This window comes from Salmo salar, chromosome 02 (genome assembly GCF_965601325.2).
Source record: "Salmo salar chromosome 02, fSalSal1, whole genome shotgun sequence".
In the NCBI taxonomy this organism is placed as follows: Eukaryota; Metazoa; Chordata; class Actinopteri; order Salmoniformes; family Salmonidae; genus Salmo; species Salmo salar.
Genome location: NC_138292.1, coordinates 70,282,724 through 70,309,716, shown reverse-complemented (window position 1 = coordinate 70,309,716; position 26,993 = coordinate 70,282,724). Strand labels below are relative to the sequence as shown.

The 26,993-nt window shown below is 40.8% G+C and overlaps 2 long non-coding RNA genes across 5 annotated transcripts; both read left to right on the top strand.

Annotated features, from left to right (window-relative positions):
* The first annotated feature begins 1,994 nt into the window (after positions 1-1,994).
* Positions 1,995-17,583, top strand: LOC106591071 (uncharacterized). Of its 4 annotated transcripts, XR_014381865.1 has the most exons (9): positions 1,995-2,123; positions 2,833-2,952; positions 3,495-3,560; positions 4,067-4,262; positions 6,726-6,829; positions 6,974-15,890; positions 16,567-16,611; positions 16,744-16,819; positions 17,060-17,583. It is a non-coding gene; the product is annotated as an uncharacterized LOC106591071 (long non-coding RNA). The 4 variants fall into 4 exon arrangements; XR_006762228.2 differs by having other exon boundaries at positions 6,726-15,890; XR_014381864.1 differs by having other exon boundaries at positions 4,067-6,829.
* A 3,813-nt stretch (positions 17,584-21,396) lies between these two features.
* LOC145862423 (uncharacterized) lies at positions 21,397-26,764 on the top strand. The gene is made up of 3 exons (XR_014381870.1): positions 21,397-21,497; positions 23,851-23,943; positions 25,492-26,764. It is a non-coding gene; the product is annotated as an uncharacterized LOC145862423 (long non-coding RNA).
* Positions 26,765-26,993: the final 229 nt, after the last annotated feature.

Here is a 26,993-nt window from a genome sequence, read left to right as displayed (position 1 = left end):
TACTAGTATTCATTATGATCTGACTTTTGGTAAATTCTTAGTCTGGATTGTTGTCTTGTGTCAAAATGGACCCTGTATATTAATGAAATATGATTATTAAAGGAGGGCTCACCTGCTACCACTGTAGTAGTACCTAACACATATAGAATACTTGTACCAGCTGTTATAGATACATTTTATGATGATGAGCTCCGACATTTGCTCCAGTATTAAAGATGCCTTCCAGTGGCCACCACCACTCCTCCAGCCACATCTGGAACTACAAGACAGACAGACAGACAGACAGACAGACAGACAGACAGACAGACAGACAGACAGACAGACAGAGAGCTGTGAAAAATAGACAAATGTAAAACAAATGTTGCTTATTCATAGGTTGCACCTCAGACAGTGGATCGCGTCATGTCATTGTTATGAATGTTTTTCAGGCCTCCCCCTGCTGTCGGTGCCATAGACGTGCACAAAAGTCGCGATGGATCGAGGCTAACGACCATATGATAACAAACGTTTTTATTATTATATATATATATATTTTTTTTATCCAAACACAGGAGCTCACTCTCAATTTTCAAAATACACCAGAGAGCATAATATAGCCACAGATGATCAATAGTTTAAAAAAATAACTGTGGATTAAGTGTATATTTTATCACAAGCACATACAGGTAACTGCCAAGCCCTTTCTCAACAATGCAGAGTTAAAAAGTAAAAAAAAAATAGCTTTGGAAAATAGTAACACTAAATAACAATAACGGGGCTATATACAAGGAGTACCGGTACCAAGTCAATGTGAAGGGGTACAAGGTAGTTTAGTTAATTGTGGTAATATGTACATGTACAGTTGAAGTCGGAAGTTTACATACACCTTAGCCAAATACATTTGAACTCAGTTTCACAATTCCTGACATTTAATCCCAGTAAATATTCCCTGTTTTAGGAGTGAGTGTCACTAAGCATAATTACAGGAGCTGACGGTGTGTCGTTAGGAACCCGAGTAGAGCAAAAATGTGGTGAACCTACAACATCTATAGTTCTAGCTGGGATCTGAGGCAACTCCCTGAAAAACCTCCCTCTCCCAAGACCCAGTTCAAGCTCATCACTGAAAACACGGTCTCCTTTTCCAACAATATACAGTTGAAGTTGGAAGTTTACATACACCTTAGCAAAAATACATTTAAACTCAGTTTCACAATTCCTGACATTTAAACCTAACCTAACCTAAAACCTAACCTAAACACAAAATGAGGTGGAAACTGAGCTGCACTTTCTAACTTCCTAATGAAACCCTACTTCAAGTCTCAGAGCGAGTGACGTCACTGATTGAAATGCTATTAGCGCGCACCACCGCTAACTAACTAGCCATTTCACATCGGTTACACTAACATCCTGCCAAATGTATGACCATATTAGAGACACATATTTCCCTCAGATTTAACAAAGAATTTGAAAACAAATAACATTTTGATAAACTCACATATCTATTAGGTGAAATACCACAGTGTGCAATCACAGCAGCAAGATTTGTGACCTTTTGCCACAAGAAAAGGCCAACCAGTGAAGAACAAACACCATTGTAAATACAACCTATATTTATGTTTATTTATTTTTCCTTTTGTACTTTAGCTATTTGCACATCATTACAACACTGTATATAGTCATAATATGACATTTGAAATGTCTTCATTCAATTTGAACTTTTGTGAGTGTAATGTTTAATGTTCACTTTTGTTTATTATCTATTTCACTTGTAAACATATATGTCCCATGCCAATAAAGCACCTTAAATTGAAATTGAGAGAGAAAGAGATAGAGAGAGAGCAGGGCTGTACACTGAGGTTAGATGGGAATTCAATACGTAAATTCCAAAATGGTGACAAATACTAAGATTTCATCAATTACAAATGATATGACTCTCCCCTGGACTAAATTTAAAAAAACACTAAACCCTCCCCCTGACTGAAATTGAAATAGAATGACCCTCCCCCATTTTCCTCCGTGAAGTACAGTAATTGCATACATTTCTGCCCGTCCCTAAAGCATAATGGATTTATACTATAGGATTGGGGCGGTAATGCAAGATATTGGATGACAACCACTAATTTCGTCTTTACAAATATTTTCCGGTATGTGAGATAATTTACTTGTTCTCTGTAATATCGTATAGGTTTGGATTCGTGACATTATCTACCTTGGAGGAAAATAAGCAGGTTTCTCGACTCATACCCTGACTATTCGTTTAGCAACCGCGTGACCCAGCATGACAACGTGAACCAGATTGTTCAACAGTCTGCTGGGTGAGGCGATATACGTTCCTCCGTTCATTAACGAATGGGATTCCTATATTCTCCTTTCTTTAAATATCTCTACCATGAACTCTTAAATCGAGATAGCTGGGTATTTTGCTACTGTATGGCCAGTGTGAGCCAGAATGCTAACTAGCCAGCCCGTAGTTGTCCTTTCAAATGCGGTGGTCACTGGATAAACGAGCTCTGAGTTGAACATATGTCAGAAAACGAACTAGTAGCCAGTTGTTGTTGCCCATGGTGGAATCATATCAAACCCACAGGCTCCTGAAGCACATATGTCCCTACACGAACTCCTGAGTCTAGCTAGCATTTCGCTACCTAGCTAAGCTGTTTTATGACAAAACGGCTTATATGAATAAAACACTGACGTTAACTAGCAAGCCATCCTCGGCGACAATGTTATTGTGGCGCAGGAATGTCATATTTGTTTTAACTGTATGTTAACTGTCATTGAAGTTGATGCTTACTATTAGGTTTCAGATCCGAAGTAAGATAAATTGTCCATTATGTTTTGTGTTTCGTTAAGGACTCAGAATTTCGACTCCCGGAACACTTAAAACAAAGTAACTGTACTACTGCAGCCAACACACTTCTTGTCTAAGACAAGTTGTCTGATGAAGAAACAATAGATTCCACAACGTATCCGGTAAGTCTGGTTTCCTTTTAACGGTATAGGCCTGCTGTTGCTATATAAAATGTATAGGCCTATGTAACAGGTGTAAAATATACGTTATGTATTTCACCGAAAATCCCTCATATTTATTTTATGGTTATTTTGGGATATATTACATTACTTTCAAGAGTGAACTATTTCATTGTAATTATTTTCTAAATTGTGTTAATGCTGTGATGTCATCAACGGGAGCCATTACTTTACTCCTCAGTTTGATCAGAGCGTTATGAGGAGTGGTATGTGCTATGTACGCTCCGGTCTTTTGAATGCACATGTTCACAAATGCACAAGAAAAGACAAGCAAAATGTATATCTTCACTGATTTAGTGTTGCATTGCTGTTTATATGAATATATATTAATGTGAATGGGGATAATGTTCGAGTGCAAGTTTGCAAGGCTAACCCAGCTACCGTTAGCTTTGTTGCGGGAGAGGGTCTCTTTCAGGTGCAGACATCTTGAGTTTGCTGATGATTTTTCTCACGGGCATTCTGCACTGACTTTTGTCTTTAATCAGGCAAATATACTTGTATGGGAGTCCAGACGGCAGCATTAACCTTTGCATTGTATCCATTCCTTGCAGGTATGTTGTGAAATGTGCCGATTTTGTATTTCATGTTTAGTGTGCCTAGTTAGCTGTCGTTCATTTTGTTACCTGTCCGGTCATGTAAAAAATCGTGTTGTTGCTTCATTAGTATGCCTCAGGTATAATGGTAAAATAGTACACTCTAAGAAATATTAAGTATTTATTAGCAAATTATTGGTGTACAACATTTAAAACGAAATATTTGTCTTTAAAAAATATGAACATTCTAGGGAGTTTTTCCTAGCCACCGTGCTTCTACACCTGCATTGCTTGCTGTTTGGGGTTTTAGGCAGGGTTTCTGTACAGCACTTTGAGGTATCAGCTGATGTAAGAAGGGCTATATAAATACATTTCATTTCATTTGGTTTGATGTGCAATGTATTTTTTTGTTGATGCTTTTACTAATGAGTTTGCTCAGAGCGTGATGAGAGGCAAATATACTTGTATGGGAGTCCAGACGGCAGCATTAACTTTTGCCTTGTATTTGTATCCATTCCATGCAGTCATTAATAGAGAGACAACCGGCAGAATTGTGTCCAGAGCCTTGTCTTCCACCTACACCTTACCAGAACACAACGCAGAACGGTACCGGTACAGAACCGGTTACATTGGTGCCGTGACCCAGATCAATGTGGATCATTATGAATCGCCGTTGATCAACACCAGCTTGGTCGCCGGGAGTTGCTATGCTATAAATAGGTTGGAAGTGAAATCTCTTACACACACAAGCAAAAAGATCTAATGTTTTGTTTGGTATATCTCTTAGATTTACTGATTGATTTGAAATTGTTGATACATATATTCCATTTTATTTGTGTATTTTGATAGTGAATATGACTTATAGTTGAAGTCGGAAGTTTACATACACTTAGGTTGAAGTCATTAAAACTCGTTTTTCGCTCCAAACATTTCTTGTTAACAAACTATAGTTTTGGCAAGTTGGTTAGCATCTACTTTGTGCATGACACAAGTCATTTTTCCAACAATTGTTTACAGACAGATTATTTCACTTATAATACACTGTATCACAATTCCAGTGGGTCAGAAGTTTACATCACTAAGTTGACTGTTCCTTTAAACAGTTTGGGAAGTTCCAGAAAATGATGTCAAGCTCCTGATAGGCTAATTGACATCATTTGAGTCAATTGTATGTGTACCTGTGGATGTATTTCAAGGCCTACCTTCAAACTCAGTGCCTCTTTCCTTGACATCATGGGAAAATCAAAAGAAATCACCCAAGACCTCAGAAAAAAAATTGTAGACCTCCACAAGTCTGGTTCATCCTTGGGAGCAATTTCCGAATGCCTGAAGGTACCACGTTCATCGGTACAAACAATAGTATGCAAGTATAAACACCATGGGACCACACAGCCGTCATACCGCTCAGGAAGGAGACTCGTTCTATCTCCTAGAGATGAACATACTTTGGTGCGAAAAGTGCAAATCGATCCCAGAACAACAGCAAAGGACCTTGTGAAGTTGCTGGAGGAAACAGGTACAAAAGTATCTATATCCACAGTTAAACGAGTCCTATATCGACATAACCTAAAAGGCCGCTCAGCAAGGAAGAAGCCTCTGCTCCAAAACCACCATTAAAAAAGCCAGACTACGGTTTGCAACTGCACATGGGGACAAATATTGTATGTTTTGGAGAAATGTCCTCTGGTCTGATGAAACAAAAATAGAACTGTTTGGCCAAAATGACCATCGTTATGTTTGGAGGAAAAAGGGGGCGGCTTGCAAGCCGAAGAACACCATGCTATCCGTGAAGCACGGGGGTGGCAGCATCATGTTGTGGGGGTGCTTTGCTGCAGGAGGGACTGGTGTACTTCACAAAATAGATGGCATCATGATGTGGATATATTGAAGCAACATCTCAAGACATCAGTCAGGAAGTTAAAGCTTGGTCGCAAATGGGTCTTCCAACTGAACAATTACCCTGAGCATACTTCCAAAGTTGTGGCAAAATGGCTTAATGACAGCAAAGTCAAGGTATTGGAGCGGCTATCACAAAACCCTGACCTCAATCCTATAGAAAATTTGTGGGCATAACTGAAAAAGCATATGTGAGCAAGGAGGCCTACAAACCTGACTCAAGTTACACCAGCTCTGTCAGGAGGAATGGGCCAAAATTCACCCAACCTATTGTGGGAAGCTTGTGGAAGGCTACCCAAAACGTTTGACCCAAGTTAAACAATTTAAAGGCAATGCTACCAAATACTAATTGAGTGTACATATACTTCTGACCCACTGGGAATGTGATAAAATAAATAAAAGCTGAAATAAATCATTCTCTCTACTATTATTCTGACATTTCACATTCTTAAAATAAAGTGGTGATCCTAACTGACCTAAGACAGGGCATTTTTACAAGGTTTAAATGTCAGGAATTGTGAAACTGAGTTGAAACGTATTTTGCTGAGTTGTATGTAAACTTCTGACTTCAACTGTATATTGTTGGAAAAGGAGACCGTGTTTTCAGTGATGAGCTTGAACTGGGTCATGGGAGAGGGAGGTTTTTCAGGGAGTTGCCTCAGACCCCAGCTAGAACTATAGATGTTGTAGATCCACCACATTTTTGCTCTACTCGGGTGTCTAACGACACACTCTCAGCTCCTGTAATTATGCTTAGTGACACTCACTCAGATAGTTCAGAGGTGGCCAGTCCTGACTCTGGAAATCTTATCACACAACTCGCCCATCAGATAGGACAGTCTATATCAGCTCAAATTAGGAAGGAAGGTGAGAGGAAGGAGGATGGAGGCGCACATGCTCAGAGCTCCAGTGCAGGCCAGACATGCACTGACACACCCTCCCTTAATTTATCTGGTATGAAGTTGGTCATGCAGTCTGATGTGAGAGAGCCTCCATGTTTCAGAGGGGAGGGGTCTGACAAGTACTCAGTACATGATGGGAGGAGCTCATGGACGCTTACCTGAGAAAGAGGGGCGTGCCGGTCATAGAACAGTCCCAGCAGATCACGTCCAAGCTTCTGGGGAGAGCTAGAGACATCGTAAAGATAACACTCCGCAGTAATACATCTCTGAAACCTCACGAGAACCCCAAAGTGATAATAGATATACTGAAATATCTTTTCAGTGAGTCGACATATTCATCCATGCTTCTTGCCCCAAAAAATGTATAACACTTTGCATGTACTAGGAGAAAATGCCATGGAGTACTGGATCCGTTGGAACAAGGCAGTAGATGTGGCTGACGAGTGTTTGAGGAGGCAGGGTCGGAGCATCGAGTACTCCAGCCGAGAGGTAACGATGATGTTTGTGAAACACTGCCCAGATCCTTCTCTTTCTGCGGTTTTACATTTCAAAACAGCTGATAGGTGGACGGCAGCTGAGATACAATAATGATTTTCTCACGGGCATTCTGCACTGTCTTTTGTCTTTTATTAGGCAAATAAACTTGTATGGAGTCCAGACGGCAGCATTTACTTTTGCCTTGTATTTGTATCCATTCCGTGCAGGTATGTTGTGAAATGTGACGATTTTGTATTTCATGTTTAATGTGCCTAGTTAGCTGTCATTTATTTTGTTACCTGTCCGGTCATGTAAAAAATTGCGTTGTTGCTTCATTAGTATGCCTCAGGTATAATGGTACAATAGTACACTTATTAGCAAATTATTATTGTATTGGTGTACAACATTTATAAAATGAAATGTGAGTCTTTTAAAAATATGAACATGTACATTGTATTTTTGTTGTTGATGCTTTTACTAATGAGTTTGCTCAGAGCGTGATGAGGAGAGGCAAATATACTTGTATGGGAGTCCAGACGGCAGCATTAACTTTGCCTTGTATTTGTATCCATTCCATGCAGTCATTAAAAGAGAGACAACCGGCAGAATTGTGTCCAGAGCCTTGTCTTCCACCTACACCTTACCAGAACACAATGCAGAAAGGTACTGGTACAGAACCGGTTACACCTAGTTTTCATAGTCTTTGATCCACCACATTCCTGTGGACTGTGTTAATGGCTGGACAAAAAAACGACAGTAAAACTTGTTGGGATTTTTCTTCCTTCAGCAAAGTAACCTACTACTTTATCATGTGTAGGAATCTGTGTCTCTTACTTAATTATCTCTCATTCCTCTTAAAGTGTGTACTTATTCACCTCCACTGATTTGAAAGTCTGATTATCCATTACATGACCAGATACTCATTCAAACGATGAAAATACATCTTCTGTGGGGTTTATCAGCGGTTGGCATCCAATGTTATAGTGCATTAAGCCATCTCCTGTAATGGAGTGTGGGCCAGCGACAGGGATCGAGGAACTAAATCCTATCTACCAGCCCCGTGTCTCTTAAAAAAATAGAAATATTTGCGACTATCTAACGATGTCCTACTCAGTATGCTTTGTTAGAGGTTCAGCTAGGGGTCATGATTGGGGCTGTACCAAATGATTGATGTATTAGAATAAATGATTATGCTGATGTTGTGTTAATAGAAGGGGAGGGGTTATAAGACCCCTCCCTCCTTACATTTATAGGGTCCTAGACTACAGATTAACAATATATGTACATTATGAGGTTTAATATTGTTCCACAGTGCTTTTCTAGGCTCTCTGCCTCTTATGAAGAAACCGTCTGAGAAATGTGTGACTGTGAAGACAGAACTCTGCAGGGGAGTGTAAGAGATAGGAGACTAGTCAGACATTCCACTATAAATCAACATGGACATTTACTGCTAAGCTTTTAGATAACACTAAAAGCCTTGTTTATATAGCTGTGTAGGCATGGTTTTGGTCTCATGAGTAAAAGATAATGACGTAGGCAGTGACATCACTAGGGCTGGACTTCGGGTTTGATAAAATAACTTGGGACCTTTTCTTTGATGCAGAACTTGCTCGGAACTTGCTCTGCCCATATCATTCCCTTAGCCTCTGCTTTGCCCATTGGAACCTCCACCTCCTGTCAATTCCTGTACCCCTTCTCTCTCATACTGTATCAGTCTCTCTTTCCCTATCATACTGCATCAGTACATGCTCCACTGTCTGTTTCCTGGCAGTAATCACATCTTCCTGTTGAATGATTTCCTATCACATTTCATAACTTATTCAGCTGGCTGTGCCCCACTCTTAGCCTTGTAAGGATAGCCTCCTCTCTTCTGTCCATTCCTACCATCCTCCCCTACTTTACTCTGTACTTGGAATAGGGGCAGCAGGTAGCCAAGTGGTTTATAGTGTTGGGCCTGTAACCCGAGGCGACTAGGTGAAAAATCTGTCAATGTGCCTTAGAGCAACTTAATCCTAATTGCTCCTGCAAGTCGCTCTAGATAAGTGTCTGCTAAATTACTAAAATGTCAACAATGAATAGATGCCTGCCTTAGTGTCACTGTTCCACTGCTCCTGCCATCTCTGCCCATATCATTCCCTTAGCCTCTGCTTTGCCCATTGGAACCTCCACCTCCTGTCTCCTAAGGGCCTGTTTAGCTAGCATATCTACTTCCTCATTCCCTTCCACCCCCACATGGACCGGTACCCAAGCAAAGCTTATATGGACACCTATCTGTCTCACCCGGGCATGAATTTGAATTCCTTCATATAGCAGGCCTCGTCTGCTATGTGAGCTAAATGATTGCAGACTCATCAACACAGCAAACGAGTCAGAACATATAACTACACTGCATGACTTCCTCCAACCACTGCAAGGTCAACAGTACAACCATCAGCTCAGCCAGGTGGTCTGTAATTGTCTTCTGACAGCCACCCCACTTTCCTGTTCAACAAAGGCTGATCCAGTCTGACCTGTCCTTGGGTCTTTTGATCTATCTGTATATATAGTCAAAAAAACACAGATTTACAGTTTCCAGTCGCCTTTTAAAGAACTTGCATGGATCAACCCCCTCCCTGTCTTTCCGTACACTCTTCAACACTTGTAAATCAACTACTGGAGGTGGGAGTAGCCATGGTGGACTCACAGGGATAGGTACCGTGGGGCTAAAGTCCCTGCAGTACAATCCCATCTGCCTCTCCTGGTTATCACCCAACCATCCAAAGCTTTTATTCTGTCCACGTTCAGGCTCCCAACTTCTCTGTAGCACCTCTTTTGTGGGGTGAGACACATCATGTTCCTGTAAATTAACTCAATAATTAATTCCCAGCGATTGCCTGCTAATATGTAATGGCAATGAAAATACATTTCTTAAATGTATGGCAGTCGTTACCACAGCCACAAAGTAAAAATGTATGTTGTGGAAGTTCATGGAAACAAAAATTAGCTTTTTTGTTTAAAGGTTAGGTTGAGTCATAAGGTTAACAGTGTTGTTACGGTTAGGTTTAAGATTACATTTTAAGTAGATCACATTTTTTAAATATATGCGTGGTACATTCTTTTTTTCTCAAAGTTGCTGGCATGGCACATGTCCTACTTTTATCAGTATAATCGTAACAACCTAATAATTATGAAACGTATATTCTATCATTTAAGTCACAAGTCGCCCCTTCTTCTGTTTTGAAAGGAAATTACTGGTATAATAAATATGGTGGAAACTGACTAACCCATTCCTCCGCCAACCCAATGCTATTAGATTTTTGGGAAGTAGTGAATAATTGAACATTTGAGGAAAAAGGAGATATTCTAGGGATTCCCAAATAGACTAAATTAATACAATAGTTTATCATTAAACCAAATATGTTTAATATTTCTTGCCGCCAACAGGACAAAGCTAACCCGTTCCCCTCTACCCTCCCGGAGTCCCCAGGTCAAACGTCTCCCAGTACTGCTTTACTGCTGGGTCTGGTTGACTGCAGGAAAACACTGGGGCAGAGTGGAACTAAGAGAGGAGGAAGAGAAGATAAGGAAGATGGAGATTTGTTTTCATTAAGTAAGAACCATGGTGTGTAGATTAGACTACAGTCTGCTTCTGTAACAATAGCGGAGGTGCATAAAGATGGCGGCCCGCATGTACTTACCACAAATTACTCCTTTTGCTGAGTTCACTGTATTCTACATTGCTCTCCTTTACTGTTGGTATGGTCATTAGCACAGTAAACATGATCCCAAATTTAGCTTCAAGATGCTGGTAATTTAAAAAAATGAAAAAGGTAAAGTAACGGTGCATAGATGCGACAAGGAATACATTGTGGCTGCTATGAAAGTGAATTGTGTCTTCGCGTGATCAGGGATGTTCGTTCCGCCAATTCTGTTAAAATGTTTCTTCAACAGAAGCAAATGGAACAAAATTGGGATGAACATACCTGAAGTTGTTTGCAAATGTTCGTCTAATGATTACACCCTCTAGATAATTAGCAGTCAGCGCATGTTAACTGTCCTGTTGCGTAATAATCACATTTTGGAACAGTGAGAGCATTCTGACATCAGGTGCATAAAACAACTCACGCTGGGGTGACCATTAGATATATTTGGAATGTTTCATTCCACCCGTTTTTAAAAGTGTAACTTGGTCCAATAATATTTTTCACCTAATTTTAACATTCTATCATAAAGAGCACATGTAGGAAAACATGTTAATTATCTCAAGACATTGAATTAAAATATTACTATACTATGTGCCAAATAAAGTAACAGGGGACTACTGAAAACAACAAAACAAAGGTTACGTATGTTACCACGGTTATGTGAGCTATATGGATATCTCCAATATACTGGTATCACTCCGCGGCGGAGGGATACATCCAAGGTGAGGACTTACAGATTCACTCCCGTGTACATCTGTGTCGTGGCTGGGGTCCGCCCCCATATATAGAACCCATGGCCGCGACACACATTCTCTACCTAACTTTTGAGGCGCCTCTAGCACTGTAGAGGATTGGAGTGATCCATATAGCTCACATAGCCGTGGTTACATATGTAACCTTCGTTATGTTTCACTATATTGAATCACTCCAATATATTGGTATACCCGTACAAGATTTAGTCGGTGCTAGAGGGACCCGGCCAGCCAGCGGTGAAGTCCCAGCGCGGGACCGAGACGCAGGGGCCGTCAATGTGGAAGGTGGGTCCCGGCACAGTCCCCGGAAGGGGAGGTGATGCCCAGGACCACTGAACCAACTGCAGAGGAAGGTTCCACATTTACCCAATAGTACTTAGCAAAGGTGCAAGAGGAAGCCCAGCTGGCAGCAGCAACGATATCAGCGAGGGGCACTCCTCTCAGTAGAGCCCAGGATACAGCCACACCTCTTGTTGACTGTGCCACCACAGATCCCAGCACTGGCCTGCCAGCCAGGCGGTATGCTGTCATAATTGTGTCCACGATCCAGTGAGAGAGCCTTTGCTTAGATAACAAAGCCCCCAGGACTCTCTCACCATATCAGAGAGCCGGTCTGTTGTTCTCACTGCCCGTGTCCGCTCCACATAGGCAGCCGGTGCCTGCGCAGGGCACAGCATGCCAGAGGGAGGGCCAGACTCTTCCGCCACTCCCGGGGGATCGTAAGCAGACAGGATAAAAGGGATCCTTTTCTGTCAGACATGCCTGTCTGACATAGCTTTTGGGAGGAATGAAGAGTTGGGGCGAAGAGATATTCTCCTCCCACCGGGGTCCATCCGGTAGCACTCAGAACTTACTGAAAGAGCATGGAGCTCACCCACCCTCTTCATAGATGTAATTTCTACCACAAAATCCACCTTCGTAGAGCGGTGTTTCAGGGAGGCAGACTCCAACGGTTCGAAAAAGCGGCTTTGCCAAAGCTGCCAAGACCACATCCAGATCCCAGCTCGCCATTGAGCACGTCGTAGCTGGACGCAGGCGACAAACCCCCTTCGTAAACCTGGAGACCAAGGGATTGCGCCCCACTGGCCTGTCTATCCACCCCACATGGCAGGCAGATATAGCGGCCAAATACCCTCTCAGTGTAGGCTTCCAAGCCCTCATCCAAGTGAGACTGCAGGTATTGGAGGACATACTGCACCCCGCATGACCAACGTAGGATAGCCACGTTGGTAAGGTGGCCATGAGAGCAGAGGGAGCCATATGTGGCTTTCAAGTCGCATCAAAGACCCTTGGGGGTCCCAGCTTCACTCGCAGGTTCCGCTCTATAATCTCCTTGTCCATGGCAGCTATCATGGTGTGGTACTCCCGGAGGCCGAGTGACACTACGCCCGCAACATAACTCCATGGTCCAGTCTCTACTGTGAGTCTGAAGAGCCCCCTGGCAGAGACCCAGCTCTCCTGCAAGGCCTCACGGAACTCAGCAGAGATGGGGGCAGATGGAAAGTAATCCCTGTCCACCAGTTTGATGTCCAGTGCAGTGGCTACCTGAGTGAGTAGGCTCCGTGATGAAGCCCTGTTGAAGGCTTCTGGTGGCCTGTCAGCCTGGTAGCCCCACTCATGGTGGTGAGCAGTGCCAGCATTGTCCTCCAGGAACAGCCTATCACTGGCCAAAAGGGAAAAGCTGTTGTCACCATTGACGCTATCAACCTCCTGACGCAGGGTATGCGCCCTCTGATCAAGGTGGCCCCAGCGTGCCGACTCCTGTACCCGTCCAGGCCTGGCAGCAGATGGGCTCTGCCTGTGGTGGCTCCGGCCATGCTTCCTGGGAGGGGTACTGGACCCAGTAGAGGGACAACAGCTCGCTGCCGCACCACTCCTGAGGGAAGGAGCTCGTCCCCAGCCTGAGCCCGAGCCTGGCCGACCCACTCGTGCATGGCCAGCAATCGCGCCAGGCGCAGGCGTTCTGAGAACACCACACAAAACAGGCATCCAGTAGGGCGCTCCACCGCCCTCTCCGCGTGGCTCAAACCCAGGTAGTGCATACACGAGGTATGCGGATGCCCAGGGGGGATGCCACCATCACACCTGTCACAAAGGGAAGCCGTATGCTCAGCCAAGCCAGCAAGGCCATGGAGCAGAGGTCCGACACCCTGGGAGAGCTATGTCGTGATCCGCATGGAGGAATAGGAACCCGATGAGGGATAAATTACCCAGTACCTCTGCAAAGAAACAGGGAAGACCCATGTGGGAAAAACAGGCAGACAAAAAAACAGCAACCAAGTAATGGATTTGATTTATTTGTTTTTTTGTTTTAGGCCAACTGCAATATTACCTAGCCGGTTTAATATCCAAGCAGTAAAAACAGCACCATATGGAGTAACGTTGTTAAGGAACTCCAAAGTTAATGTCTCAACATAGTGGAAAGTCCACCATGATACTCTTACACTCTGCAGGGGAAAGAACAAGAAAAAAACCCAGCAGGGTAATTAGCAGAGAACCTGGCGCGGGGAGCAGCATGTTAAATCAATTCACAACACACACATAGAACAAGCCAGTGGGCAAGTTGTGTAAGGTAAATACAGTTTGTGTCGGCAAGAGCCACCATACTAATGGATGCACACAGAGTCGTAGTGTAACGCCAACGAAACAAGTACGACAAACCAGGGGCGAAAGATACAGATCAACCATGTAGATACAAAGGCGGATCCCAGCCGTGACAGGTGTACACGGGAGGGAATCTGTAAATCCTCACCTCGAATGTATCCCTCCACCACGGAGTGATACCTATATATTGGCGTGATCCAATATAGTGAAACATAACCACCAGCTTACATGGGTAAAATAGTCAATTAAAATGAACCATAAAACTGCTTAGGACAGGGGAATGGAAGGTTGCTTTGTGAAACAAGGGGTGACTATTAATGCAATCTTCACAAAAAAATTTAATTGTAAAACATTTCTAGCATGTCTATGTATGGGGAGAGGGTTGAATTGCTCAGTTTTGCACCACAAACAGCAGTAAATTGATAAAAAAGAGTTGAACCAGCTCACCTGCTTTTACTCTGTGATTTGACTATTAGATATTCCTATTTTTAAAGGAATAGTTTCACCATATTCAAACGAGAGTTCAGTTCATGTAACAGGGTTGACCTTAAAATGAGGGTCACTAATCACATTGATAATATTCAGAAAGGACTTTGTCAAAGCAACAAAATAACTAGTGCTCCTACAATGAGTGTATTTACATGCAAACTCATCATTTGACATTAAACTAGTTATGGCAGTAGGCCGAGTATGGCATTCGTCACGTAAACACCTTACTCTGCTTATCTTAATTGGCTTAAGTTGACAATCAAAGTGACGCTGTTAAAAACACCTGGTGTTCTGAGCAATTTTTCAATATATTAGGACACATAAAGGCCTTCATCAGATTCATAGAGGCATATTTCATCTGCATATTTTAAAGGGTTTTATTTGTGATATCTTTGAACTTTCCTTATTGTGTATTAAGTGTTCTCCAGAAAGATGTTCACACATTTTATTTTTAATTGAATGATGTGTTGGTTGTTAGGAAGAGGCATCATGGGGGCAGGAAGCCAGCTCTGCCCATCAGTACTTATAGGTCATGTCAACCACAGACCGCACACTCTTCTGTTCTCTCACGGCCAGTAAGGTCTCCTACCAAACTCCTCTCTCTTCACTCTGGAAATACACTTGACAATATCTTAAACATTACCATTCTACTTTTTATTGGTGATTTGTTATGTGGAACGAATGTTTGCATGTAAATGTCATTGTAAAACATACATACGAATGTGGTTTCATGTTTTCTTGTTTTGTTTTACATTGCTGATTGCGTACACATTTTTTTTTTTTAAATATGTATTTTTTAAGTGTTTAGTTGGAGTTATGTAGAAGAGACCAGGATATGTGGTTGCCCTGTGTCCCAATACTCAATGTTGTAGTCATGGTCCTGAGAATGAAACATGTTTTAAACAATCAACAGAGATTCACGTGTCTTACAGTGCTACACCTCTGTTATAATAAGTGCTTTTTCCTGCTTAATTGAAGTATCAGATGTAGTTATTCACCAGTTATAAAGTGTGTTTGTTGTCTCTCTTTATGTTTCTACGGCTGCAGGGAGGGAGATGAACGTTTTCTTGACTTTACTCAACCTGTATAGATTAGGTAAAATCTTATCCAGGAACTAATCTTGAAATAAGATTAGCCTGGGGCAGCAGGTAGCCAAGTGGATAGAGCGTTGGGACAGCAACTGAAAGGTTGCTAAATCGAATCCCCGAGCTGACAAGGTAAACATCTGTAGTTCTGCCCTCTAACATGGCAGTTATCCCACTGTTCCTAGGCCATCATTATAAATAAAAATGTGTTCTTATCTGACTTGCCTGGTTAAATAATGATGTGAGACGTTATGCTGTCATAACGTAATTGAGCTTGGATATTTAAATAGATGTTTGATTGCTCTGGTCTAGGGGTGCATCAGTTGCAGCCTTGAGACAGGAATTCTCCCCCTGATCCTTATCTGAACTCTGTGACAACAAAGTAACTGTATTGTACCCTACACATTTCTTGTCTTAGTAAGAAACACTGAAGAAAACAATAGCTTCCACGATGGATCTGGTAAGTCTGGTTTCCTTTTAACAGTATAGGCCTGCTGGGTTGTATAAATGTCTAGGTGTAGTTTTCATCATCTTTGATCCTCCACATTCCTGTGTTCGGTTTAAACTGCTGGACAAAAATAAACATGATTGTAAAACTTGTTAGGATATTTTTTCCGTCAGCAGAGTAGTCTACAACTATATCATGTTTGGAAATCTGTCATATTACCTAATTTATCTCTACTTCCAAACTGTGCACTTGTTCACCTCCACTGATTTGAAAATCATATTATCCATTATATGACCAGATACTCACTCTGACAGTGAAAATACATATTCTTCTTTGGGGTTTATTGGTGGTTGGCATCCAACTTTATGGTACATTACACCACCTAATGTACTAGAGTGTGGGCCAACAACAGGGATCGAGGAACTAAATAGAATAAGTTTTCTCCAAAAACATCTTGACATATTTATTGTAAAATCCTTTACCAGGTTTTAGTGCAGCTGATGGGACGTACAGAACAATGCAGCTATAGTAATTGTAGTTGTGGTTCTCATCCTCTGTCTCTCTGGCTTCATGTGGTTCAGGTGACCATCTTTCTAAGACTTATCTTTCACTTTATAATTTTGATTTGTTTTACGAATTTGATTGTTATTCAATGATTAATTAATTCATTTGTGTTAAAAACATGAAGAAAGCCTCCAAATCTGACACAAGGGGCACAGTAGAGAATGGACAGGTGAGTTGAGGTCAAAATGTATTTGTTTTCTTTCAGATCTTTTTATCAGTGCTCGATTAATCTTGCCTGGCACAATGGAACCAATGGAATAGTACCCAGGTCTGCTTATCTTGTCTGTCCTTTCTCCATCAGGGAGACTGTAGTCCCATGTATGACAACATCTCAGACATGGCCATGACCCCTACTGCAGCACAGAGAGCAGACAGAGGTGAGCAGGATGACAGTCACTACATCAGCGTCCACTTCTCTGGCTCCAATAACCAGGAAGTGCCTCTGTACTCTACTACAACATCTCAGATCATTTCAAAATTAGATGGTTCTAGTGCTTGACAATTACATACAGAAAAGACTTATATGTTAAGCAGATCATCAGTTGTTTGGTTTAAATGTATTAAGATATACAATGACTTCAAAGTTGTTTAGTTTAAATGTATTAACATCTATACAGACTATACAGTGCCGGAGGAAGGCCCCATCATCATCAAGGACCCCACACACCCCATCCACGAGCTGTTCACACCCTTACCGTCGGGCTGACGGTATCGGAGCATGAGGTCTGATACCAATCGGCTCAGAGACAGTTTCTATCTACAAGCCATCAGACTGCTTAACACTTGAACTGGACTGACCAGCTGCACTGTTTCTTTGCACATTAGAACACATGAACTCACTCATGCACATACACACTCACGCACACACTCATGCACACACACACATACATTCATGCTACACATCACAACTACTGCTACCAGACTCTTAATATGATTGATAAATACTGCACAATTGAACCACTTGAACCACAATTGAACCCCCCCTTTCCCAAAACACGTGTAAATATTGGACTGTATTATACTTATGCCACAATGTTTATTCTATTCTACTGAGACATTTTCTTTATGTTCGTATTGTTATTTTTTATTATGTCTTATTGTTGTTGCATTTTTGAGAAGGAACCTGCCAGTAAGCATTTAGTTGGACGGTGTATACAATGTGTCTTCTGTACATACGACTAATAAAACATGAAACTTGAAACAATGACTTTAAATGAGACCCCAGAAGTGAGGATTGATGATGACATGTTGCATCTCCTTTCTCATCAGACCTCTCTCACAGGTAGCTGAGGAGGTCTCCTCTGTGTTCTACAGAACAAGAAGACCTGAACACAAGATCTTTGTTGCGTCCCAAATGGTACCTTGTTCCCTCTAGTTCACTATGTAATCGTGGGCTCATGGCTTGAGACTGAGCTTTGCTTTGTATATCTGAAAGGGAACAAGACAATACCAAACTTGTCATTAAGCAGTATTTCTTTAGCTCTTAGCGTGTGTTTTAGCGAGAGGAAAATGTTGCCCATAATGTTTTAGGTCGTCATGGGTGATGGCACAACAAATAGGGGAGTCATTACTATAGCTTCAGTACTGTTAACGATTAATGTACAAGACTATACAGCCACACTGTTATTCACTTTAGAACCTATTCAGACTTTATTTAAGTTGACTTCACATGGACATAAGTCAAAATATGTTGAGTCTACTTATCTCAAGTCTGAATTGGGCCCTTCATACACATCTTGCTATTAATAATGTAAAAAGAAAATGTAAATGATTTTGTCAAATGCTCAATTAAAATGACTTTCATTTAGGGTTGAACTATCCTCTTGAATAAAAGTATATGATAAAACTGGGCTTGATTTCACCCCCCAAAAATGTAACCTTTATTTAACTAGGCAAGTCAAATTAGAACAAATTCTTATTTACAATGACAGCTTACAATCACTGCCTACACTCAGTACGCTCCATGTATTAAATATCACAATGTAATCTGCTTTATTTAAGAGGCTTAACAATAAATGTACACAGTGATTTAATCATCACATCCCAACTGTAGTATTTTAGGTTTTATCACCTATAGAATAACTAATAATAACTGGACAAGAGAGAGCAGCTCATTTGGGAAACTTTACTAATCCAAAACATGGTAGTACAACCAGGGGCGAAAATCTGATATAAACTTTGGAGGGGACAATTACATGAAATTTTCTCAAGAGCAATTCTTGAGGGGGACACCAAAAGTAGTGCTGTAACACATAGCCTACATTGTAATATGGTAAATGTATATTGAGGAACCAAAGAAATAAGGTGTTTGCCGTACTCCTAACTACCGGTACCCAAAACTACACAACTAATCACAACAGCAATACCATTGCCTTTAACAAATCTTAGTTCAGTCACCAGTTTAAGTTGAGAGTGGGGGTATCCATGGCATTTTCCAATTATGTTCCTATTTTACAAGTCAAAAAAATTGAGAACCTTTCATAATGTTGCCAAACAAAGACTCAACAAACTTACCTGAGACTCCCTGTCTCTGCCAGTCTGTCCCTGCATATCTGTCCCCAACTCTGCTGTCTGTGTGCCATCTGTTGCCTGCTCTGCCTAATGACATCATTGTGAAACATTTCCATTAGAATTTCATTTCTTTCTTATGAACATTTGAATTTTCTGCCATTTTTCTACCTGGCTGGCTGGCTACACACACAGTGTGTAGGTTATTTACAGTAGGAGATGGGCTTCTATCATCTTCAATCATTCTATTTGGGCTTCGATCTAAAAGGTAGCTAGCAAATGTGAAACGGATTAAAATGACAAGAGTTGACAGCTGTATGAGTTCACCATTTACACAACATACGATGCCACATAAATGGAATAGGTACTAGCTAGCTTAATAGTTAATATTTGCGCGCTAGCTCTGCATATTCAGCTAGTGTGTGTGCGCGATTGACTGGATTAACCTCACGTCAGTTACGTGCATTGAGTGCCTTTCAGACAGTAGATACGACCTCTCTGTTACCTAGCAAGCTAAGGAACTGGCAGTGGATCAAACCATTGTGAGGCAAAGGGTGGGCGGGTCGCAATCTTTTGAAACTTTTAAAACGCGCTATTAAGTGTCTATAATCAGCACAATTGCTTTCATTGCGTATTATTAATATTATTTAAATTACATAGTTATGTTTCAGTGATATATTGGGGGGGACAAATCATATTTTTCCCAGGATGGGGGGGTCGTGTCCCCCCCGTCCCCCCCGGGATTTCCGCCCCTGAGTACAACACAGGGGCATGTTTGAGGCAGCGCGTTCTATCAACGTATTAAAGTTAAGAGGTCACAGGATTAACCAATCAGGTAAGTGATAATCGTATCTAGGCAGATTACCATGTTAATAGACCAATCTATTACACCATCCATCCACCAGACTAGAATAGACCTACACATAGTCTGTGTCTGAAATGGCATCCTATTCCCTATATACTGTCAGGTGACATTTCAGATGCAGCCATCCTCTCTAACAGTTAGAAGCCAAACAAATCCTGTCAGGAACTCCAAATGTCATGAAATCACTATTGTGGATTGTCGATGCAATGACATCTCACAAATCATCATCGCCATGGTGATGCTCCATGACATCATTTATTTGACGGTTGAAGAGGCGTGGGCGGTTGTAGAGGCGTGGGCGTAACAACATTACACTCTTTGGGAAAAAAAGGTGCAATCTAGAAACTTAAAGGGTTCTTCAGCTGTCCCCATAGGAGAACCCTTTGAAGAACCCTTTTCGGTTGCAGGCAGAACTTCTTTGTTTCCAGGTAGAACTCTTTAGTGTTCCGTGTAAAACACTTTCAACAGACCAGATGCTTTTTAACTTTCTGTGGATAAACCGTCGCCATCACATTAGGAAACTGTTGTAATGAACACTTATGAGTATGGTGGGCTGAATTTTCTGGACATTCCTACCTTAAATAATACTTTTAAGATCAATTTGATAAAACACTTCATAAGAAGACCCACTTCTATGTGGAACTTTATTCCTCATCGTGTCTTTTCTACTTTTGGTGGCCTTCACTTCATGTTGGTTTGCTACTGACAAAGTTCCAGTGAAACTCTGCTTTTCATTGGCAGGTTTTCTAGTCATGGTCCTTCAATTAGAAGCATCATTTCTCTCCACACATATATTATATCTGGAATAATCAGCACATATTGTGTAACAATAAATCTTTGTTTTTAGAATATTGGTTCAGAAATAATATCCTATTGGTGAGACAACTTATAAATGCAGAGGGTCTTTTACTTCATTATGAATCATTCTTATCACTTTACAAGATCCCTATAACGCCTGAAGAGTTTACAGTTGTTTTAGTTGCCATTCCCTCAGGTGTTGGTTTATTATTCAGGAACATGTTAAGACCCTCAGAACCTACCTTCGATTACCGCTGTTGACTCAACAGTAGTAAAGATTTGTTTTTGTTTTGGTCCGTTCAACAACAGAGTGATACTTGCCTTGTATCAACAGGATTTTGTATCTATCTATCTATCTATCTATATACTTTATGTCATCCCTTATTGGAATCGTTTTATAGATAATATCTGTTGTCTCACACATACGTACTTACTAACACAATTAAGGAAGTGTATTAAAAAATGATTCATTAATATTAGTCTGCCAACCTCTATATGAAGAAGTTTAAAAATGTATACATTCAAATTCTACCTTTTGTAATAACCACCCAGAAACAGTGTTGTCTTTTTTTAAATTGTATTCATGTAAAGAATCTGTGGCAAGACATCAGTAGATTTATAATGGAAAATATTCATGAAGATTTGACACTATTATGGAGAGAAGTCCTGCATGAATTCTTTACCTACGATAGAAATAATTTGTAAGGACATTTTTATTTTTCATTCACTCGCCGTACAGTAGGTGGTGGCAATAAGCCAATAGGTATAGTCTGCCATAAAACCCTAAAGAAGAACAAGATAACATCAAAGCAGCTTAACTGTACTGTTGTAACTGAAAACATTTCATATCATACAAAGAAACAGTAGCTTCCACAATGGATCAGGTAAGTCTGGTTTTAACAGTATAGGTCTGCTATGTTGTATAACATGTCTAGGCCTAGTTTTCATCATATTTGAACCTCCACATTCCTGTTTAGTTCGTTTGGAGCGGCAGGTAGCCTAGTGGTTAGAGCGTTGGGACAGTAACCGAATCCATGAGCTGATAAGGTAAACATTTGTCGTTCTGCCCCTGAACAAGGCAGTTAACCCACTGTTCATAGGGCGTCATTGTAAATAAAAATGTGTTCTTAACTGACTTGCCTAGTTACATAAAGTATATATTTTTTAAAGTAGCCTACAACTATATAATTTGTATTTATTATGGATCCCCATTAGCTGCCAAGGCAGCAGCTATTCTTCCTGGGGTCTAGCAAAATTAAGGCAGTTCATACAATCATGTTTAGGAATCTGTGACTATGACGTAATTCCCTCCTTCCCTAAGTGAAATTCATTCACTGATTTCTTCCATAGCCATTATTTGACCCGATATTTAAGTGGCCGTTCTAACAAAGAAAATAAATGGCTGCAGTCCAAACACGTTGTTTTCCCCTCGGGGGTATCTCCGTCGAAACCGGATGTAGTTTGATTGTCATCTTAAGGGAGGTACAATTCCCTAACGTTGGCCTTCGATTTAGCTTGAAGGAGCGAGTGAACAACTTTGGTCACTTGCGGGGTTGATATGACCCACAATTCAATGCAAATTGTACATATCAAACTCTGGTGGCCGCGAAGTGTCAAATTGAATCAACAACCTGCTCTTAAGGCATCTCAGAAAATATGAAGCTAGCTTGCTAAAAAAAATATTACAATGATTTTAGCATTGGCTTAGTTTTGTAGTGTCGGGTCGCGTTAATTCAATCTGGTATTGGAATAAAACAGTTAACACAGAGTAACTTCTGATTTCTTTGTACTTTAATTAATGCAAACACATTTATGGTAAATATGATGTTCGTATATACGGGCTCGCTGTGTCACCACGCAGGGCAGACAGAGAACTCAGTTACACATCCTTTGCTTTTCATTAAATACTCTGACAGAGATAGTTCCCACTCACTGCTGGCCTGTCAGAGGGAGGATGAGCGTGGTTTAAACGTACTCATCCTATCGTTGGCGTGCAGGTTGGTCCCAACCTCGAGACGCCTCCTGTTGCCGGGCGTAGTTATTATCTTTGGCAGTCGATTTATCTTGTGACTGCACAATGCACAGTTCTCTAAAACCCCGACACCCCTCCGCATATACATTTCACCCATATCATGCCCTTATCTTTTAACAAGTTCTTCCCTATCCCTGATTTACAGCATCTGCATTCTTTCCATATGACTCAACATCCCATGAGCCCCTTCCTCTCACACAGCAGTATGCTCTTATCATATAGAGTATAAACTTTATATTATAGCATAGCTTCTTTGTTATATTATATAGGTTATGCAAATAAATAGTTGGTCAAACCCTAACAGTAGTGAGGAGTGCAATTCTGAAATGTATTGGAATAAATTACCAAACTATGGGTAACGTTAACTGTAGCTAGCTACCTGACAGGAGTCCTAGCAAGATACGTTAGCTTACTAGGTACATTAGGTTGGTTGTTTTTAAGTTAAACTTCAAGATATCCACCAAGGACGTTGCCTCTCCAATCATCAATCTCCCTCGCTTGGGCAAGGGACATTTAAGGTACACTCGGATGTAAAACGTAATTCAAGGGCTGAGGGTTTAGGGCCGAGGGCTGTTGAGTTTGAAACGCAGCTGGAAGACAATCCGGAACAGGCAAGATCAGGTGGGACCATTATAGCCAATGAGAGGGCGTGTTTTCACTAGTTACCACAGTCACAAAGTCAAAGGTCTGTATCGTATTTTTATTTATTTAGGGTTAGACAAAGTTAGTGTTTTCACGGTTAGGGTTAAAATCACATTTTATAAAGATCAATTGTAGAAATGGCTGTGGTTTATGGCTTTGTTTGTGGTAACTAGTGACGACCAGGTACTACTCCCATACAAAGTGTTTTTTTTCTTTCAAAGTTGCCGGGATGTCACGTGTCCTACTTTTACCAATGCACTCCTAACAACCAACTCGTTACGAAAATGTATATACGATCAAATAAGCCAGAATTTTGGGCCCAGTTATCCCTCTTGCTTCTCATCTTCCGCGCTGTTTGATAGGAAATGACTGGTATAAGAAATATGGTGGAAACTAGCCCATGCCCTCCAATCCAATGCTCTTAGATTTGTGGGTTGTAGTGAACGACTGAACATTTCAGGTAAAAGGAGATATTCGAGGGATGGACCCAAATCAGAGATTTAGACTGAAGTAATACAATATTTGGTTTAATGATCAACTGTAATACTTCTTGTGGCCAACAGGACAAAGCTAGCCCGTCCCCCTCCACCCTCCAGGAGTCACCAGGTCCACCGCCTCTCCATACTTTACTGCTGGTTCTGGTCGACTGCAGGAAGGTGAACATGGAGATTTGATTTCATTAAGTGAGAACCATGTGGATTAGATTACAGTCTGCTTCTGTAACAATTAATTGGTAATTATATATTGATGAAAATATATGGTAGTTCCACCCAATTTTGAGAAGTGTAACTTGGTCCCCTCAAACACTTTTGATTTCACCTAATTTTTTTAATGTTCTTGAGGAGCACATGTTCAACTTCATAAAAACATGTTTTCCCATCTCAAGAGGTTATATGAAAATGAATACTGTAGTAAGTTCCAATGTGCTAAATAAAGTAACAGGGTTGACCATAACAGGGGACTACTGAAAACAACAAAACCACTTTACATTGGTAAAATAGTCCTTTAAATCAGCCACAAATTTGCTTATGACAGGGATGGAAGCTAGTTTTGTTCCACAGGGAGTGAAAATTGAATGCAAGCTTCAATTCTACCATATCAATTTATGGGTAAAATGGTTTACTTGCTCAGTTTTCTACAAAAAACACCAGAGAATTGATAAAAAACTAGAACCAGCTCACCTGCCTTTGCTCTATAATTGGACTATTTGTTGTTCAATGTTTCTTTTGTCCAAAAAATGTAAGGAACAGTTTCACCATATTAATACTTGGGTGGACCTTAAAATGAGGGACAGATGTAAATTAATCACTAATTAAATTAAATAAATAATGTTCAGAAATGACTGTCAAAGTAACCAAATAACTAGGGCTTTACATGCACACTCATGATTTGACATTAAACTAGTTATGGCAGTTGGCCGAGTATAACATTAGTCATGTAAACACCTTACTCTGCTTATCTTAATTGGTATAAGGTCATAACCGAAGTAAGCATAGGCTTTCAAAAACACCTGGTTTTCTGAACAATCTTTAGAATGATTAGGACATGTAAACACTTTAATCAGAGTTATAGAGGTGTATTTAATTTGTGCATGTGCTAGCACAAGCAGCGCAAGCTAACTTCTTTTTACAGAGTGCAATGAGTTCAGGAAAAACTGAAAGTGTGCAGCTTAGAAATAGTTTTCTCATACAAACTTTATACTGCTTCAAAAAATAACAGTCGCTGTGGTAGAACGTTTATTTTGATTGGCAATTTTCTGCATTTATCAAAGTCCCATCATGTAGCCTGATTTCAGATGTGTCCATGTAAACAGGTTTATTAGGGAAATTGTTCTTTCAAAGCATGTCAACGTTTAAATCAAACTCTTATACTAATTGACTATTCAAAATAATCATATTATTCTGCACTTGTAACTTTACTCAATGATGGTAAAACTTTGAGAAATGTTTTTATTAGGTGGGTTAAAATCTTTCCAGAAGTTACACAGGGTTGACGGAGGAACTTGTCAGAATTCAGAATATTTTCACTTTAGAAAGTCTTTATTCATATTATTTAATAACAGAGATTTAAAATGTATTACTGGTGCACAATTTCTACTGGAAAAATATCAAAGGGACGTAAATGGCGTTCATTTCATGGATGGACCCATCTGTTTATGGACCCATATTTGCAAAACCTAACTATTCAATGTCTTTGTTTCACAGGGGACATCCCTAATCATTGCTCTCTTAGTGGGAGGGGCGTATCATCTGGGGAGCCTCCACAACATCATGATTCTGATAAGAAAGAGAAGAGTCTCTCCAGATCAGAACACCTCAAGAAACACCAGCATAGAGGTATAGGGAAGAAACCTCACCACTGCTGCTCTGACTGTGAGAAGAGTTTTGCTAAACAAGACTTAACTATTCATGAGCAAATTCACACTGGATAGAACCCGTACCATTGCTCTCAGCGTGGGAAGAGTTTTGCTGCATCTAAAACCTTAAAATTTCATCAGAGAATTCATACATGGGAGAGGCCTTACCCATGCTTTGATTGTGGGAACTACCGTAAATTCCGGACTATAAGCCGCAACTTTTTCCCCACGCTTTGAACCTCGCGGCTTAAACAATGACGCGGCTAATATATGGATTTTTCCCGCTTTCAATTTTTTTTCTCCAAAAAAACACATTCTGTGACATGCTCAGTTTTTTGGCGGCATGAAGCTTTCATTAGACCAATGAAATTGCCGAACGGGTTAAGGTCAAAAACTTTTTGGTTTACTGTTTAGATTAAATCGAGCGCTCTCAAACTTCCCATCATTCTGATTACGGTAGTCATTTTGTCACCCTCATCATGGCAAAGACACGGAGAAATGCATATGATGCAGCTTTCAAGTTGAAGGCGATTGATCTGGCTGTTGGAAAAGGAAATAGAGCTGCTGCACGGGAGCTTGGTCTTAATGAGTCGATGATAAGACGTTGGAAACAGCAGCGTGCGGAATTGACTCAGTGCAAAAAGACAACTAAAGCTTACTGCAAATTTTTTATTTTTTGTTACAAGCCGTGTTTCGTTAAAGCCTATTTATTTTTGTTACAAGCCGTGTTTCGTTAAAGCCTGTGTAAAGTTAATTTGTTTCAATGTACCGGTAGGCACCTGCGGCTTATAGACATGTGCAGCTTATATTCAGGTGCGCTTAATAGTCCGGAAATTACGGTACTTCAATCAATCAGGAGCCCAGACTAAACACAAACACACAGGAGAGAAGCCTTATAGCTTTGATCAGTGTGGGAAGAGCTTCAGTCGATCAGGAGACCTGACTAAACACCAACTCATACACACAGGAGAGAAGCCTTATAGCTGTGATCATTGTGGAAAGAGCTTTGCTCATTCAGGTTCACTGATAACACACCATAAAGCACAAACATGTTTTCTTTTATTTCGTTTCTCTCCGGCACCGGTTCCAGATCCCTAAATAAAGTTTCAATAGAAACCATATTGTAAAAGAGTTATGTCTCCCATTCTCTAACAGTTTACTAAGTCTGATTACCATGGTAACCTGTGTAGCATGATATGCAGCTCTGGATCAATATGTATCAAGCATCTTGGAGTAGGAGTGCTCTGTGTGTGGTGGGGTGGGGGTGTTCAGAGCTGTATCTTATTTCATTAACTCCTATTATCCATTAACCTGTTAGGGCTAGGGGGCAGTATTGACACGGCTGGATAA